The sequence below is a fragment of the Schistocerca nitens genome, chromosome 6 (assembly GCF_023898315.1).
Source record: "Schistocerca nitens isolate TAMUIC-IGC-003100 chromosome 6, iqSchNite1.1, whole genome shotgun sequence".
NCBI lineage: Eukaryota > Metazoa > Arthropoda > Insecta > Orthoptera > Acrididae > Schistocerca > Schistocerca nitens.
This window is the reverse complement of record NC_064619.1, coordinates 642,574,502-642,579,353: the sequence shown is the minus strand read 5'-3', so window position 1 is coordinate 642,579,353 and position 4,852 is coordinate 642,574,502. Positions and strand designations below refer to the sequence as shown.

The 4,852-nt window shown below is 45.5% G+C and overlaps 1 pseudogene; it reads right to left on the bottom strand.

The window, feature by feature from the left end:
* Positions 1-396: 396 nt before the first annotated feature.
* Positions 397-514, bottom strand: LOC126191871 (5S ribosomal RNA; annotated as a pseudogene).
* Positions 515-4,852: the final 4,338 nt, after the last annotated feature.

Genomic DNA, 4,852 nt, shown 5'->3' with positions numbered 1-4,852 from the left:
ACAGTACAAAGTACTGTAAACAGTTTTCGGTCATTCCCCATTTAGAGTTTTCTTAAGCGCAGTACGGCGAAGGTGTCCAAACCACGAAACAAAACCTCATATCGTAGCAACACATAGTCTGTACTTCACCTTTGGCCCTACAAATTATAGCAGGTCACATTCTCCATGCATTAAAAAAACTAAACTAAACTCCGTCCGAACAGGTCATGAAGGCCCAACGGTACCAACCGGCCGCCGTGTCATCCTCAGTTCACAGGCGTCAATGGATGCGAATATGGAGGGGCATGTGGTCTGCACACAGCTCTCCCGGCCGTTGTCAATTTTCGTGACCAGAGCCGCTTCTTCTCAATCAAGTAGCTCCTCAGTTTGCCTTACAAGGGCTGAGTGCACCCCGCTTGCCAACAGCGCTGGAGAGACCAGATGGTCACCCATCCAAGTGCTAGCCCAGCCCAACAGCGCTTAACTTCGGTGATCCGACGGGAACCGGTGTTACCACTGCGGCAAGGCCGTTGGCTCTCTCCATGCATTAGCCAAACCTAACCCGTCCATCGGATTACCAAGGGTATAGCATAATTCGTCACTCCAAATCACTCGTTTCCTGTCATCTACTGTCCAGTCACGTCGCCCTTTACACCAACTGAAACGTCGCTTAGCACTGACTAAAGAAATGCATGTCTTACGAGGAACTGCGAAACCACTATACCGCGCTCTTTGTAACTCCCCACGCACAGTCACTGTGCTAGCTGAGCTGCTGGTAGCACTGTAGAACTCACCAATATTCCTTCCAATCATTTGATGTGATTTTGTACAACCACCCTTTCCGTCAGTATCAGAGGTCTGTCTAGTCTTTACTTATTTGTGGTTGTCCCTCCACGTTTCCACTTCATGTCAAATCATCAACAGTCATTTTGGGCAGCTATAGGAAGGTTGAAATATCGCTGATGGATTTGTTACTCAGATGATATCCAATGACTGGTCCACGTTCGAAGTCACTGAGCTCTCGTGACTGTCCCATTCTGCTGTTACTACTACCCTATTGGCAACACAATATTCCCCGCCTCTTGTTATACTACATACTTATATGCATATGGTGTCTGTTCTTTCGGACATGTCGGAAAGATCAGACACCAATGATGACCTGCATTATTAGAATTATATATTAATACCGTCAGCTGCTGACGGGCGTTGATATACATCAATGGGGACAGGTGAAAATGTGTGCCCCGAGCGGGACTCGGAACCAGGACCTCCTGCTTACATGGCTGACGCTCGATCCATCTGAGCCACCGAGGGCACAGAGGATAGAGCGACTGCAGGGACTATCTCGCGCACGCCTTCCGCGAGAGACACATTCTCACCTTAGATGTCCACACACTACATTCATAGTGTCCCTACCAACACACTCATTACTCGTGGAAGATATTCTTACCAAGTCCCGTAAGAGTTCTGGTAATATGTGTGCATCCACACAGAAGAATATCCGAAAGAACAGACACCATATCCATATAAGTATATAGTTCTGGCGATACCAGACGTGACCTTCTTCTGTGCGAATGCACAAATATTACCCGAACTCTTATGGGACTTGGTAGGAATGTCTTCCACGAGTAATGAGTGTGTCGGGTAGGGACACTACGAATAGTGTGTGGACATCTAAGTTGAGAATGTGGGTCTCTCGGGAGGCGTGCGCGAGATAGTCCCTGCAGTCGCACTATCCACTGTGCCCTCGGTGGCAAGATGGATAGAGCGTCTGCCATATAAGCAGGAGATCCTGGGTTCGAGTTCCGGTCGGGGCACACATTTTCACCTGTCCCGGCTGACATATATCAACGCCCCTCAGCAGCTGAAGGTATTAATTCTAATGTCTTGTTATACTGGCGGGTCCGCTTCTCTTGAAATCTAATGGTCATCTTCGCATTACACAGAGGTGTACCGATGTTTTTGATCAGATAGTGTAATCATATAACTGTTTCTGCACAAAATGTAGAGGTACTACTCCACGTCGTTGCCTCTTGATCAGATGGTGTACTTATAAAACTGTGATTTATCTTCAAGTCTCGCAGGCCCTTAATCAGTAACTCTTTCGTGTGTTGTTTTGCACCAGTTTCAGAGGCACCATTCCATGTCGTTGCACACAGATCACTTCGATCGAGACTCCACACTAAGTACAGTGATATCCTAGAAGTACAACCAAATAAGAAAAAATGGCATTTCAGAAGGTGTGACTAGCACTGGAAGACGTTGTTGACACCAACAGCTGCAAAAACTGTATGGCTTTCTTCTAGTGCGACGTGGTGTACGTTCGCGGTTGCGTGAAGCGTTCAAGCAATAATTCTGCTGCTAAAGCGAGACCGGGAATACGATTTCTTTCTGTCTGTAATGAAATACATGAAGATTTTTATTTTTCATTTAACGGCAGCCGAAGTGTAGAAGAACGGAAAAAAAAATTCGTTCCATGTTCCACTGATAGCTGTACGCTAAACAGATTGATTTCTCTGAAGACGACTGGTGGTGAACGGAATGAAACAAATGGTAGCACTAGGTGGTTGTGATTAAACTGACGGTGCTCTGAGTGCTGCAGTGCGGGATGTATACATCGCAGGATGCTGAAACATCGTAGATATATTCATTAATCGGTACGCTCGCAATGTTGAAGAAAATAATAGCGCCACATTCTGCCACCAGGTGAAGATACAACGTTGTAAACAGTCAGAATGTAAAATGATTTCTGTTTTGACGTCAGTATACTGCTTGTCGCTTGGAGATGTGAGTTGATTTCTCTTGTGAAGGAACTGTTGGTGTAAGGGGTCAAGGAGATTGAAGTTTTCTGCATGAAACTCAATGGCAGTTGAGAAGAAAGACCGTGCACTTCTGTTAAAGTTGTTTTATCAGAACGGCAGCAATAGCAGCGCTGCATTACGGAAACATCGCCCACAGAAGCAGCTGCGAAAAGGTCAATAAACAGGCTAAAAGATAAGATCAAGAAATCAGAAGAAACAGGTGAAACTGGTGGATGCAGCAGGGCGAGCGAGAGGGCCCATTCACTTGGGAGTTGTTGATGACGTAATTGTAGCTATAGCCGGCCGTGCAGCACACGTTTCAAAATCTGCAGCCAGTGTTCCAGGTGTGTCACGGGAATTGTCTCCCCCTTGGCCAAAAGTTCAGAAGATTCTGGGGCACATTTTAAACCGGTATCGCTACAAGATTCAGAATGTGAACCAAATGACATGCCAAGGTAAGCTACAAAGTCGTGACTCTGCCTTTCGTTTATTTTGTACGTATGCAAATGGATGACATGTGACCATGAGATAATATTTAGAGGAATGAGGCACATTTTATTCTGTACGTTGCCGCGAATGCACAGAACTGTTGCATATGGGTTTCTACTCCGCGACATGTTGTGTAGCGACATCCACTGTACTCAGTTTATGTGGCCATGTGGTGCGGTTTCAGAAGTTTCTTCGTTCTCAGTCCGTTTTCCTTCGAGGAGGTGACACCTCGCGGGCCTGTTAGGTGTGCAGTGACATCTTCGTGTTGCAAGGACCTCCTTGTGCAACACGTGATTCCAGCTTTGCAAGAACGCAACTGTGCCCACAACACTATTTTCATACAAGCTGCCGGCCGGTTCTAGGCGCTTCAGCCTGGAACCGCGCGACCGCTACGGTCGCAGGTTCGAATCCTGCCTCGGGCATGGATGTATGTGATGTCCTTAGGTTAGTTAGGATTAAGTAGTTCTAAGTTCTAGGGGACTGATGACCTCAGATGTTAAATTCCGTAGTGCTCAGAGCCATTTGAACCATTTTTTCATGCAAGATGGGGCAACACCACATGTTACTTGCCAGGTGAAAGATTTGCTTCGAGAAACCTTCGGAAACGACAGCACATATCTAGCAGATATCCAAGTGATTTCTGATTTCGGGGATATCTGAAATGTAGTGTCTTTCAGCGACGTATCCGGACTGTTCCTGATCCGCAGGTTAGCTTACGACGACATTTCGCTCTGATGACATCGGATATATTGCGAGCAACTGTCGACCTTGGAGTGTTACGGATACAGGATGTTACTGAGTCAGGAGACCATATTAAACACATGTTGTAACTTGTGACCATATAATAAACGTGCGAGAACCATCGTTATCATGTGTTTGATCGTTCCTCCCCTTTTCCTGCACCCACACCGCATTCTGACTGCTTACAGCGCCATATTTTCGTCTGGTGGCAGAAGCTGAAACTATTATTTTTTCAGTGTACTCTGCTTGCGCACCGATTAATGAACATATCTACGATGTTTCACTGTCCTTTGTTATATGCAGAGCTTACAGCAGCACTCGGAACACTGTCAGTTTATTATAACCATCCGGTAGAATGAGTTATTTCGACTGCGTCTGCGAAATTGTAAAAATCGTATTTACAGCAAGTGTTGTTCTCATAGGTCCCATACAAAAGCGTGCAGTAATGGCGAAAAGTCTCAAGCGATATAGTAACTACGCAGATTCATTCAGTGTGAATTTGACAGCGGCTCTGTGTAAACATCAAGAGAATTTCAGAAGACTGAAGAAACTCAGACTTTCAGTAAAGTCCTTTAAATATCGGAACTCACGAGAGGCACTCAAAGGTGAAACCTCATTGTACGAACTGGATCAACAAAGTGGAATGATTTTCGGAAGCTGTTGAAAACAATAATTGGAGCTCGTTGATAACTTCAGCTTGCAATGCAAAATATTTCAAGATCATTTACAGTATCACAAGCCACCTGTCATTGGCTGCCACATGGTCGACACAGCCGACTAGTTTGGAGTTCATGGTAGGGACACAAATCGATAGACTCATTGAATGAATTGTGTCGCTAATA